The 14,815-nt window shown below is 37.9% G+C and overlaps 1 long non-coding RNA gene across 2 annotated transcripts in view; it reads left to right on the top strand.

The window, feature by feature from the left end:
• LOC116596150 overlaps positions 1-5,129 on the top strand; it is a 35,905-nt gene extending 30,776 nt beyond the window's left edge. For both annotated transcript variants that reach the window (XR_004288026.1, XR_004288027.1), the window contains one exon: positions 5,110-5,129. This is a non-coding gene — a long non-coding RNA (uncharacterized LOC116596150). The remainder of the gene's footprint in view (positions 1-5,109) is intronic.
• The last annotated feature ends 9,686 nt before the right edge of the window (positions 5,130-14,815 follow it).

Here is a 14,815-nt window from a genome sequence, read left to right on the forward strand (position 1 = left end):
TTAAGCATGAGTCATATACAGCAGATTACAAGACATATTTTATGTGTCTGTTTTTTTGTGAGTTTGAAAATACCTTCACCCTCCCCCCAACTAAGATTCTAGGGTGAGCATTTGAATTGTAAAGCTTCAGCTGATTCTGATGATCCAAACTGGACCATCCTTGGTATGTGCTGTTTGCTCTCGTTCCAGTGGACTGTGTGTTTGTTGGATGTCCTCTTCCTGCCTCATCTTGGGATACTTACTACTAGTCACACCGAATCCTCAGCTTTTGCCAATGAACTTCATCGAAGTGTAGCTTCTGAGCGTGCGGCCAGTTGCCTACTCATGTCTATGGATGGCTTCCACTTCATCCAGTATGCTCTGCAGAATGCAAGCTGCCTTCTTTCTTAGTAAAATGGCTGTGATGCTCTACCTTTTCTCCCCTCTAATCTCAGAATTCTCCAAATTGTTTGAATACTTTCTGCTGGCTTCTGCTGAATGGGTCACTTATGTTATGTCGGAGGGGAGGAGAAGGTGTTAAGTCACCTATAGTGAGATGTTCTACTTCTTACTTGAAATTGGATCTGAGAATTGAAGCCCACGCACAGAAAAAAAAAAAAAATGCACATGATGCTGAAAATTTGAAATATCATTAAACTTCCTCCTGCCAGCAAAATCTCTAGCATTATATACAACCACATCATGTCTGGAGTTTCTTTGTGTTATAGTGGGAGAGGGGTAAGCAAAGGTTACACAGAAGGGGAAGGCTCACCTAACACATGCAGGGTAGTCAGAGAAAGTGTCTTGGAAAGGATGAATTTTAAAGGGTCAGTAAGAATTAGCTTGATGAAGAAAAAAAGGGAGGGAGATAGTAACAATGCAGGGCAACCCTGGTGGAGAAAGACTATGGATCTTTAAAAGCTCATTTCCCTTTGTGGCTCAGAAGTTATTGATATCATCACCGAATTAAAGTCCTCGGTGTGGCATATTTGCCCTTTGGCATGTAGGGGGATCCTGCCACCATCCCCGTCACCACTAGAAACCACCCTGGGGATTAGCATATATAAATATGATCTCATCTACAGTCATCCAAAGTGACATATATATCAAAATAGATCATTTCACACAAGGGACAAAGGGCAAAACTTAGCCACAAATTGTGTGCCAAGAAGGTGGTTTTCCACAAAAATCCTCTAAGTTCTCTTTCCTTACCAAGGGCAAAGTGTGCAAATGCAGGATCTTGCCACATGTTTCCATTCGAGCAGATGGCAGAAAGGTTTGTCTGCAATGTGGAACTTGTTAAGGGAGGAAGGCCTTCCTGATAGAGATCAAGAAGTCTGCTTAAACTTGCTTAGTGATGGAATGGTTTGTAATCCATTCATGCTCATGAGTAGAATGCCTTTATAATTACTTGTAAGTAGACTGAGAGCCTCCAGCATCAACTCCAGGGAAAAGACTGTTTATGTGATGCTTAGACCTCTGCTCAGCACTCCAGACAATACATCCATTCCTCATCCATGCCACTGAATTATGTGTTACATCTACATCATCTTCATTTTTGTTGCTTTGATGGTGAAAATATTATTTTGCCTGTCTGTGGGAAAGGCATGAAGGGCCGTAGAGAGGTTACTTTGTTTGATGGTCCTAATGGACAATTACATCAAGACCAACCACCATGAAAATGTGAACACCAATGCTGTATAGCTGAGGATACACTAGGTTTTTCTGTGGTAACATACGTTCCCCAAATCTCAGTGGTTTAAGACAGAAAAGTTTACTTCTCTCTCATACAGAGTTTGCAGTGCAAAACTTTCCAAGGCAGCTGTCCTCCATGTGTTGGCTCAACACAGGGTACTTGAATCTTATGGCGCTTCCATATCAACACACACTCCCACAATCTCCTCGGGCAGGATGAGAACTGGATGGCCCCACACTAACAGTTACATGCACATGACCCTGTTCTGTCCATAATGCATTGGTAAGAACTAGTCATAAGACCCCACCCAGAGGCAGCTGGCTTAGGAACTTTAATTCTCCGATATGCCAAGAAGGGGAGAAAATTAGATAAAGGAAAGTATTCACAGTCTACTTTAGTGTGAATTGTTTCCAGTTTGCAAAGCAGCCTTATGCCACAAGAATTAATGGATTCCTTTAACCAGGAGAGACAATGTAGAGTAAGGGCCTGAGAACATGGGTTTGCAGTCAGTCCTGGGTTCCTGACACATGACCTGTGGGGGCCCAGGCAAAACAGAATCTCCAATCGATTTGCTTTCTTCTTTCTTTCCTCTTCTCTTTTCTTTGCTTTTTCCCGCTCCTCTCCTCCCCTCCCCCTCCTCTCTTTTCTCTCTCTCTCTCTCTCTTTCTTTTTTTCTATAAAGTGGGATGAAATTACCTATTTCATAGAGATGTTTTGAGGTTCAAATGCAGTAAAGAAAACAGATTGCGTGGTTTGTGCATGTGCTCACCTACATCTGTTTTAAGCGAAACATGGGTTCACACGGATCTGTCCAACTGTACCGCATTACTCTGTGGATCATCCCAGCCTTCTTCGGCCTCACACTCCAACAGTGAGAACTCTGGTTGCCACCGTTATCATTGTTACCAGTTCCAGCATAGATGTATGGCGGCGTCGGAACTGTTAACCCCTACCCCCTACAAGGCATGGCTTGGGTCAGCTGGAGTACAGCTCCTTTTATTTTAGTCTCGCAGATGCCATTTATTTCCAAAGTCACTGAGCTCAGCCCCTTTATTTCCCCCTCTTCATTCAGTGAGGTCAAGTTACATCTCTTTTCAGTCTACGTTCTGTCTTAGTACCACTCCCCTATCACCCACTAAATGTTGTACATTTAAGTGCATCCACACTCACTATTTGTGCTGTAAACTTCTGTGGGCTTGACAAATGCATAATATCATGCATCCACTATTACCATTATCTCACAGATTGGCTTCCCTGTCTGAAGAAATCCCTCGTGCCTCATCTCTTCAACGTTTTCCCCTTCCCAAACACCTGACAGCCAGTGATGTGTTTATCCATCTTTATAACTCTGTCTTTTCCAAAATCTCATATAATTGGAGTCATACAGTAGATCACCTTTCCAGACTGGCTTGTTTCACTGAGCAACATTGCCTCTATGGTTTTGGATTTCTTAGTCACTCATTCCCTTTCATCACCGAGTAGCATCCCACTGCACGGATGTGCCGAGGACATCTTGGTTATTCCCAGGTTTGGTGACTATGAATAAAGCTGCTATAAATATTCACTTGCAGATGTTTGTGTGGACATAAGTTTTAAGCCAGTAAATACCTAGTAGCTTGCCCACTGGATTGTATGGAAAGACTAAGCTTAGCTTTGTGAGAAACTGTCAAGCTGTCTTTCAAAGTAGCTTACCAAGTTCATTCCTCCCCGCAATGAAGGAGTGCTCTTACTGCTCTGAATGCTCCCCAGAAACTAGTGTTGTCAGGTGTTTTTAAATTTTTGTTTGTTTGTTTTGTTTTGTTTTTCATTGTGGCCACCTAATAGTTGTGTAGACTTATTTCTTTGTTGTTTTAATTTGCATTTCCCTGAAAACAAATGATGTTGGGCATCTTTTCACGTGCTTGTTTGCTATAGGTATAATTTCTTTGGGTTGTTTGAGGGTTTTTGTTTTTGTTTTGTTTTGTTTTGATTTTTTTTTAAAGTGCTAAGCTTTATGAGTTCATGGTATATTTTGGAAACAAGTCTTTTTCAGATATGTGTTTTGTGAATATTTCCTTCCAGTTTGTGACTTTTTAAAAAAGATTTATTAATTTATTTTAGAGAGAGCGTTTGAGCCAGTGGGGTGAGGGGTAGAGGGAGAGGGGGAGAGAGAATCTCAAGCAGACTCCCTGCTGAGCACTCAGTCCCATGTCCTATGCAATCACAACCTGAGCCAAAACCAAGGGTCAGATGCTTAGCTGACTGAGCCAAGCAGGTGCCCCAGTTTGTGGCTTTTGAGTCTCTCAACAATTGTCTTTTGCAGAGCAGAACTTCTTAATTTAATGGAATCGGACTCATCTATTTTTTTTCTCTCATGGACTGTGCTTTTGGTGTTCTATCTCTTCAAACCCAAGGGCACACAAGTATTCTAAAAGATTTTCTTCTAGAAGTTTTATAGCTTTGCATTTTTCCACCTAGGTATAGGATCACATCTGAGTCCCTTTTTGTGTGAAGTATAAGATCTGTGTTTAGATGCTTTTCTTTTTCCTCTGTGATTCTGAAAAGTCATTATCCATTTTCCCATTTTTCTCATGGATTGTCTTTATATTCTAAACTGAAAGTTTTGATATACTCTCAGTACTATGTTCTTTGCCAGTTATGTATTTTGTAAATATTTTCTCTCACCCTGTGGTCTGTGGCTTGCTTTTAAAATTCGTCTTGGTTTCCTTATTCAATATGTACATTAGCACAGTGCAATTCACATATATAATTTCAGAATATCATTCACATTGTATTTTACTGAATATGATAATGTTGCATACAGAAATTTTGAGTTTAATTTTAGCGCTAACAAAATAATCAGTCTTGTCCTTTATGGTTAGGTTTTTATCTTATTTATGAAATTTTCTTATTTTGAGGAAAAAATTATTTGTATTATCTTCTAAATTTAAAGTTATTTCAAATTTACACTTAAAATATTTCTATACATGATATTTATGTTAAAATATAAGCTAGACCTACAATTCCATAGTTTTCCCATACAGATAAGCATTCATCCCAGCAGCATTTATTGCCTAGTCTGATTTTCTTATTGATATGTTGTTGCCTCTCACATATACAAAGTTCCCTCTCTATTCTGTTTCTTTGGTAAACTAACCTTATACTTTAAAGAAATAAGTTCAAAAGTTTGAAATGTTAGTAGGGCAAGTTTTGACTTACTCTTCTTCAAATTTGTCTTGGCTTTCCTTGGTAATTAGATAATGGATTATCTAATTCCATTAAAAATGTGATGGAATTTATTTTTAGAATTGCATTGAATTTATAGATTAATACAGGCAGAATTAACACATTTTGGGTTAGGAGTATTCCTACCAATGAATATTGTATATCTGCCCACATATTTAAAATTTTATATGTTCGTTAATAGTATTTCTTTTTTCCCTTTTCCTCACAAGCATAAGATCAAGCCCTGAGATGATATCAAGTGTTAGATGCTTAACCAACTGAGCTACCCAGTTGCTCCTGTATGTATATAATTAAAAAAATATATATCTATTTATTTGAGTGAAATAAGTCAAGCAGAGAGAGTCAATTATCATATGGTTTCACTTATTTGTGGAGCATTACAAATAGCATGGAGGACAAGGGGTGTTAGAGAGGAGAAGGGAGTTGGAGTAAATTGGAAAGGGAGGTGAATCATGAGAGACTATGGACTCTGAAAAACAATCTGAGGTGTTTGAAGTGGTGGGGTGGGGTGGGAGGTTGGGGTACCAGGTGGTGGGTATTATAGAGGGCATGGATTGCATGGAGCACTGGGTGTGGTGAAAAAATAGTGAATACTGTTTTTCTGAAAATAAATAAATTAATTCAAATAAAAAAAATAAATAAAATCCAAAAAAAAAAAAAAAAAGAAAAAGAAAGAGGCAGAGAGAGAGCATGCACATGGGTGAGGGGAGAGGGAGAGAAACTTCAAGCAGACCCCCACTGAGTGTGGAGCCTGACTTGGGACTCGATCCCATGACCCATGAAATAATGACCTAAGTTGAAATCAAGAATGGCACACTTGACCAACCGAGCCACCAAGGCGCCCTACATCCATACATTTTTAATTGCATTTCTAAATTGATTGTTTCTGACAGATAAGAAATTTATCATCAATTCACATATATTTTTCTTTTAACTAGTAAACTTGATTTACTCTTATGAGTTCTAATTTCCTATAGTTTTTTTTAATGCAATCATAATATAGGTCAACATTGACATTTTTTCTTTAACAATCTGTATTTTAAAAATGTATCATAGTATTTGTTATAAGCTCCAGAACAATGTTAAATAGAAATGGTAATTTCTCCTTGCATTGCTATTAATTTTTGCCTTATAGTTTTATGCTCTCTTCTTAGGTACTACATATTAAGGATTATTATATCTTGGAGAATTGACACCTTCTTGTTATGTAATGCTCTTCTTTAGTCCTGATTTTTTTCTTGCTATGAAGTAGACTCTGTCTGAAATTATTATACATACTCCTGCTTTCTCTTGATTAGTGTTAGCATGGTAAATCTTTTCTCCCATCCATTTACTTTTAATCTTTATATGTCTTTATAATTAAAGTGGGTTTCTTATAGACAACGTATAGTTAGGTTTTATGTTTTGATCCTCCCTGACAATCTCTGACTTTCAGTTAATACATTTAGAACATTGACATTCAAAGGGATTACTGATAGAGTTTGATTAGTATCAACTGTACTTATTACTGTTTTCTATTTGTGGCCCTTGATTTGTGTTCCTATTTTTGTCTTCCATTCTTTTTTTTGCCTATTGTGGTTTTATCTTAGCATTTTATACACTTCCATTTTCTCTCCTTTCTTAGCATATTAATTATACATCTTTTTATTTTTAAAAATTTTTTTAGTGGTTGCCCTAGAGTTTTGAGTATACATTGACAACTAATCCAAGTCTACTTCTACTTTCAAATAAAACTATATTGCTACAATTCACCAATTCATGGGTGAGTGTCTTAAAATAGCAATATCATCTCAGTGCCTTCCCACTATCCCTTCTATCATGGCTGTCATTCATTTCACACATATATGAGCATTCCTATAAGTATAAGGGACATATAACTATATGATTCATATATACATATATACATCTTATACATGAGGTATATATATGATGCATATATATACATAGATATATGTTCATATGTAAATACATAAGGTATATGTGTTAAGTGTATATGAGTGAATACATTGTTGCTATTATTACTTGGAACAAATAATATCTTTTGTCTCTGGTAGACTGATTAAGAGAAAGAAAAATAAAAATTTTTATCATACCTTCTTTTTTTCCTTCTTTGATGCTTTTCTCTTCCTTTATGTAGGTTTAAGTATCTTATCTATGTTGTTTTTTTTCTTCTAAGAACTTCTTTTAACATTTCTTGTAAGGCAAGTCTACTGGAAGCAGCAAATTCCTTCAGTTTTTATCTGAGAAAGTCTTTTTTTCTCCTTCACTTCTGAAAGATAATTTCATAGGGTACAGGATTCTAGGTTGGTGGGTTCTTTCCCCCTCTCAACACTTCACTCTTCTTTCTTGTATTTTTTTAAGATTTATTTATTTTTGGTGGGGAGAGGGAGAGAGAGAGAGTGGGGGAGAGAGACACTCCAATAGACTCACCTCTGAGCAGGAAGCCTGACACATGGCTTGATTTCATGACCCTGAGATCATGACCTGAGCTGAAACCAAAAGTCAGATGCTTAAATGACTGAGCTACCCAGTTGTGCCTCTTGCCTGGTTTTGAGGAGAAGTCAGGTGTAGTTATTCTCTTTGTTCCTCTAAGGTAGGGTATTTTTTTCCTTTGGCTTCTCCTAGCACTTTTTCCTCTGTCTTTTTTTTTTTTTTCTGGTAGTTTGAAAATGTTATGCCTAGGTATGGGGTTTTTGTTTTTGTTTTACGCCCCCCCCCCTTTTTTGGGCATTTATCCTTCTTGACATTCTCTGAGATTCCTGGATATGTTGTTTGGTGTCTGAAAATAATTTGGAGGATATTCTTAATTGTTTTTGTTTCAAATATTTCTTCTTTCTTTTTTCTGGTATTCTCATCATGTATATATGGCACCTTTTGTAGTTGTCGCACAGTCCTTGGACATCTTGTTCTGTGTGTGTGTGTGTGTGTGTGTGTGGTGTGTGTGTTTTAATTCTTTGTTTTCTTTGCTTTTCAGAGTTGGAGATTTCTGTTTATACATCCTCTAGTTCAGAGATTCTGTCACCAATCTTGTCTAGTTTAATAATCAGCCCATCAAAGACATTTTAGAGTATTCTTGATCTCTAGCATTTCTTTTTGATTCTTAGGATTTCCGTATCTCCATATTTCCATATTTCCATTACATTGCCCATGCTTTCTTGTGTCCTGTCTACTTTACTCATTAGAGCCCGTGACATATTAATCACAGTTGTTTTAAATTTCCGGTCTGATAATTCCAACATTTCTACCATGTCTGCTTCTGATGCTTGCTCTGTCTCTTTAAATTGTGCTTTTGCCTTTGATAGGACATGCATTTTTTTTCTTGATAGTTGGACATGATATACTGGGTAGAAGGAACTGATTGATGTTAATGGGCCTTTAATGATGTGGTGGTAATATGTTGCGGGAGGGGAAGTGGTCCTTAGACCTATGATTGGATCTCAATCTTTCAGTGAGCCCATGCCTCTGGGCTATAAACTTCACAAGTGTTTCTCAGTTGTCCTCCCCCCCACCCTTAAATGGGAGATTAGAGCTGACTGGAGTTGACTATTTCCCTTCCCCCAAGTCAATTAGGCTCTGATAAAACCCCAGCAGGTTAGGCTCTGGTTAACTCGTTTCTCCTCCGCGCAGGCTTTGTTCAGGATATTAGCGTGATGTGGTGTAATTCAGAATGGTTCCTTTCCCCTCTCCCTTGCTGGAAGCCGGAGAGACTTCTTTGATATTTACTGTGAAAACCTGGTTGAGCTCCTGAAGGTAAATCTCATGAAATTGTGACACCCTCTTACGGCCCTTCTCCCTGGAGTTCCTAACTCTCAGAGTTGTCTACATGAAGCCTCCAGCAATTCACCAATTGTTGTTCATACCCTGGAGCTCTTACCCAGGCACTGGTTTCTGCACAGGAGTCTCCATTCTGGTAAGCCATGACTCCCTGCATTTTCCCGTCTGTCTCTCCAATCTTTGGGGCTGTGGTTTGCCCTGTATCCTCCCCTTTTCTGTGGATTCAAGAAGTATTTTTGGTTTTTCAGTCTGTTGGGCATTTTACTTGCTAGGGTAGAGTGGTGACTTCCAAGTTCATTAAGTATGGAACCTTCTGAGTTCTATTTTGATCCTGTTAAAAAAAGCTAAACGTCTGGAGGAGCACAGACTTAGTTCCACTTGGATTCCTATTTCAGTGCTTGTAAGCCCCCTCTTGATTCCTGATCATGGAGGAGGAAGTTGAAGGCCTGAGAGTGGAGGGGTGTGGTCATAGTGCTAGGAAAGGGGGCCTACTTGATGTCCTTGATGTCCATAGTGCTAGGAAAGGGGGAACACTTGATGTCCTTGGGGGGAGAGTAGGAAGTGCTCCACATTCTTGTCTGATGATACAGTGTGACTGGGAAAAGGTGTTTTACATCTACCTCAAGGATCTCCTCTTGGTCTCTGATAATTATGAGATGAAGAAGGTGGAAGAATTCATTTATTCTACGTGCAGGATGTTCATATCTGTGTTAGTAAGTGAAACCTGTCTGTAATCTTTCTTGGTTGTCATGTATTAAAATCAAGGTCATCCTAGCCTTATAAAAACAAGTTTGAAAGAATTTCTTCTTTTATTATTCTCTGGAACAGTTTGTGAAAGACTGGAGTTTGTGTTGCTGGAGAGTTTAGTAAAAGTCATCTATAAAACTGTCTGAGCCACATGGTGTTCATGTTTTGGTTTGCAGGAAGGCAAGGGTGTGAAAAGATGGGGGTGAGATGGATTTTTTTAACTCTCAACTTAAATTCTTTAATAGATATTTAGTTTATCTATTTTGTCTGATTAGAATCAATAATTTACTATTTTTTTCTATAAAATTACTTATTGCATCTTAGTTTTCAAATTTAATGGCATGTAAGTATTTACAATATTCTGTAAAGATTGGAAAAAGTCTCCATTGTACCTATAGGTATATTCCCTTAATTTTTATCTTAACTAGTTTTGGGATGGATTTGACTTAGTGTTTTAAACATTGTTTTTCTGTATTTTATTTTGCTTTTCCAAATGTTTTAGCTTATCTTAAATTGCACATTTAGCATATAGGTTTCAAATCTGTATTATTCGCATAAAGATAAAATATATATACATTTGCATAGACCTACACACACGAGTGCAGATGTCTACATCCTCTAAGTACTGTTTCAGTTGCCTCACATAGATTTTATATGTGATTATTTCAGCTTCTGTCTTTCAATTTGCTTTTTATTTGACAGCTGAGCATTTCTCTTTCTTGTGAACTCTCATATATTTTAAAAACATTTCTGTTTGCAATATTTTATTTGTGGAAAATGGGGTTCTGCTTTAGGTCAGCCTACTGTGTTGCTGGAATTGGGCGACAAATATACGTCTTAGGTTTTTTATTTTTAAGAGTTTATTTATTTATTGACAGAGACACAGCTAGAGAGGAAACATAAGCAGGGTGCGTGGCAGAGGGAGAAGCAGGCCTCCCGCTGAGCAGGGAGGCCGGTGTAGTGCTGGATCCCAGATCCTGGGATCCAGGGATCGTAACCTGAGCCAAAGGCAGATGCTTAATGATTGAGCCACCCAGGAGCCCCCCTCTTAGATTTGATAACGATTTCCTTTTTATACTAAGAGGGGAGAAAAATAATGCAACATTAATACTGAATTTTCCTTTTTTTAAATTATTAGTTTCAGAGGTAGGATTTAGTAATTCATCAGTTGCGTGTAATGACCAGTGCTCATTACATCACATGTCCTCCTGAATACCTATCACCCAATAGTCCCTTCCCCCAATGCATCTCCCCTCCAGCAACCCTCAGTTTGTTTCCTAGGGTTCAGCATCTCTTATGGTTTGCCTTCCTCTCAATTTTCCTCTTATTTTATTTTTCCATCCCTTTTCCCGTGTTCTGTTTTGTTTCTTAACTTTCTGAAAAGCAAAAATAAGATCTGTTAAGTCAAAGGGGAGAAATGAATGAATTTATAGGCAGGGATGTTTTCTTAATTAATTTTTAGGTTTTTTTTTTTTTTAAAGATTTTATTTATTTATTTGAGAGAGTGAGAGACAGAGACAGCAAGAGAGAGCAGGAGTGGGGAGGAGAGGAGGAAGCAGGCTCCCTGCTGAGCAAGAAGCCAGATGCAGGGCTTGATCCTAGGACCCTGGGATCATGATCAGAGCTGAAGGCAGAGGCTTAACTGACGGAGCCACCCAGGCACCCCAAGTTTTCAGTTTTAATTCCAGTGTTGTTAACATTCAGTGTGATATTAGTTTCAGGAATGCCACGCCAGGTGCTCATCCTGATAAGGGTACTAGGAATCCTCTCTACCTATTTCGTCCATCGCTGACCTACCTGCCCTCAGGTGACCCTCAGTTTGTTCTCTGCATTAAAGAGCCTGTTTCTTGGTTTGTCTCTCTCTGTCTCTTTCTCTTTTCCCTTTGCTCATTTGTTTTGTTTCTTTTTTTATTTTTTTTTCATTTGTTTTGTTTCTTAAATTCCACATCTGAGTGGAGTCATACGGTACTCGTCTTTCTCTCACTGACTTATTGCACTTAGTATTATACTCTAACTCCATCCATGTTTTTTCAAATGGCAAGATTTCATTCTTTTATGGCAGAATAATATTCCATTGTATATATCTACACCACATCTTCTTTATCCATTCATCTATCGATGGGCACTTGGGCTGCTTCCATAATCTGGCTATTGTAAATAATGCTGCAGTAGACCCAAGGGCACACATATCCCTTTGAATTGCTGTTTTGTATTTTGGGGGTAAATGCCCAGTAGTGTGATTACTGGGCCATAGGGTAGTTCTATTTTTAACTTTTTGAGGAAACTCTGCACTATTTTCCTCAGTGGCTACACCAGTTTGCAATCCTGCCAACAATACAAGAAGTTTCCCCTTTCTCCACATCCTCACCAACACCTGTTGTTTCTTGTGCTGTTGATTTTAGCCATTCTGACAGGTGTGAGGTGATCCTTCATTGTAGTTTTGATTTGTGTTTCCCTGATGATGAGTGATGTCGAGCATCTTTTCATGTGTCTGTTGGCCACCTGCATGTCTTCTGTGCAGAAATGCCCGTTTATGTCTTCTGCCCATTTTTCATTGGATAGTTTGTTTTTTGGGTGTTGAGTTGTACCAGTTTATTATATATTTTGGGTACTAACTCTGTATCAGAGATGTCATTTGAAAATAATTTCTCCCATTCAATAGGTGACCCTTTAGTTTTGTTGATTGTTTCCATCTCTCTGCAAATGCTTTTTATTTTGATGTAGTCCCAAGAGTTTATTTTTGATTTTATTTTACTTGCCTCAGGAGACCTATCTAGAAAAATTTTACTATGGCCAATATCAGAGAAATTACTGCCTGTGCTTTCTTCTAGGATTTTTATGGCTTTGGGTCTCACATTTAGTCTCTAATTCATTTTAAGTTTATTTTTGTGTGTGGTGCAAGAAAGTGCTCCATTTTCATTCCTTTCATATAGCTATCCAGTTTTTCCAGCATTGTGTGTTTAAGAGGCAGTCTTTTCCCCACTGTATCTCCTTTCTTTCTTTGTTGAATATTAATTAACCATAGAATTATGGGCTTATTTCTGGGTTTTGTATCCTATTCCATTGATCTATGTGTCTATTTTTGTGCCAGTACCATGTTGTTTTGATGACTACAGCTTTGTGATATAACTCAAAGTCTGGGATTGTGATACCTCCAGTTTTGTTTTTCTTTTTCAAGATTGCTTTCACTATTTGGAGTCTTTTGTGGTCCCATACAAATTTTAGGATTGTTTGTTCTAGTTCTGTGAAAAGTGCTGCTGGTATTTTGACAGGGATTGCACTAAATCTGTAGATTGCTTTGGGTAATATAGACATTTTAATAATATCTGTTCTTTCAACCCATGAGCATGGCATGTCTTTCCATGTTTTCCATCTTCAATTTTTTTCATCAATGTTTTAAAGTTTTCAGAGTACAAGTGTTTTCCCCCTTTTTGGTGAAACTTATTCCAGGTATTTTATCATTTTTCATGCAACTATAAATGGGATTAATGATTTATAAGTTTTTAAAATGATAATTCTAAGGCCCAAGTCAAACTCATTAGTCTTTTCAACTTTAAACTGGGAATGAATGATTCTTTACTACTTCATCATCTTAGAGTAAAATGAGAATACCAGGAGAAACACTTTAAAAAGTAGGCACAGTGTTAGAATATGCCATATGAATGTTAAGTTTCTAAGTGTTTGGAGTCACATATAATGTAATGTATACGAATGTGTTATGTAGACCTACAACCCTACATCCACATTCCTGATTATTACTTGTAAGTAAAGATTTGTGAGAAGAACTATATAAATTTTTTAGGCATTTATGGTCTAACCAAAGTAATACATTCCAACATGTCATAAGCACATTAAATATTCAATTAGGTGACCTCAAAGGGTGAGTACCTGGAAAGCTTTCAGATTGAATGGATTCAGGTTGAATGGAATGGAGAGCTTAGTGTTTGAAAGGCATCTATCTTCTCTCTTTAAGTATTATCTCAAGGCACCATCTTTTTTTTTTTTTTTTTAAGATTTATTTATTTAGGGGCGCCTGGGTGGCTCAGTGGGTTAAAGCCTCTTGCCTTCAACTCAGGTCATGATCTCAGGGTCCTGGGATTGAGCCCCGCATCGATCGGGCTCTCTGCTCAGCAGGGAGCCTGCTTTCCCCTCTCTCTCTGCCAGTCTCTCTGCCTACTTGTGATTTCTCTCTCTGTCAAATAAGTAAATAAAATCTTTTAAAAAAAAAAGATTTATTTATTTATTTGACAGAGATCACAAGCAGGCAGAGAGAGAGGGAGGGATGCTGGCTCCCCGCTGAGCAGAAAGCCTGATGTGGGGCTCGATCCCAGGAACCTGAGATCATTACCTGAGCTGAAGGCAGAGGCTTATTCACTGAGCCACCCAAGCACCCCCAAGTCACCATCTTTTAAAGACTCCATACACCGTTCATTGTAGTTGCTTTCTGTTATAGGATTTCTTTTATTTAAAAAAATTATACTACCTCATTGTTTTCTTGGAAATAGTACGTAACTGATCATTAAAAATACCACTGAAACACAACATGTTTACATAGAATAATGGAATGTAGACTTTTCAATTTCTCTTCTTAAATAGAGAAATGTGTCACTAGATATCAAGTGTTTTAACTAAACTCTAAACCATAGCTGTCTTTGTTCCTTGAGTTCAAAGGTCTAGTGAGAAAGCATCTTAAAACTGAATTCCTTTTTTAAGGATAATCTAAGTGAGAATAGTTAATTAGTCCCCTTTGATTCTTAGAGATTATTATATCCAGAATCAGATGTGTACTTATGATTTCTGTATATGTGGATATTACCACTTCTAAAATAGTAACATACTGGTAATTTGTTTTCTTGACAGTAACTCATAAATATCTTCTGATTTATGCTACTCTGTTCCTACATTTGGGCCCAATTTTTTAAGTATTTCAGATTAAATTTCTTATGGTGTCATAGCCTTTATTTCAATGCATAAAAAGTACCTATTTATGTTTAGTCTAACTATTCATGCATTCATCCATTTTCTAGTAAATAAATAAGGGTAGAAGAATAGTTATCCTTTGAGGTATGCCCCTAACCTATATCCTACATGAAGCCTGTGCAAGTCATTTTGGCTTACAGAAGCCTCTCTTTTGAGTACCTGATGGGTCTCCTTGGGCGCTGAGCACACCTGCCCCATGCCCTCTCCTGTATGATGAGACAATTTCCACATGTCTGTGCTGCATCCCACGTAGATGGAAGGAAGCTTGAAAATTTTAGACTGATACCTCCCTGAGAGACTTGAAATAGAAAATACTTACAAACGTAGACCAGCGGGGTCTCCTGCTCTTCCTGAGCCCTGGCCATTATCACCCTGACCCCCCCTCCCCCACAGTCCATGTGCCTTGGGGTACAG

Source organism: Mustela erminea, chromosome 7 (assembly GCF_009829155.1).
Source record: "Mustela erminea isolate mMusErm1 chromosome 7, mMusErm1.Pri, whole genome shotgun sequence".
Taxonomy (NCBI): domain Eukaryota; kingdom Metazoa; phylum Chordata; class Mammalia; order Carnivora; family Mustelidae; genus Mustela; species Mustela erminea.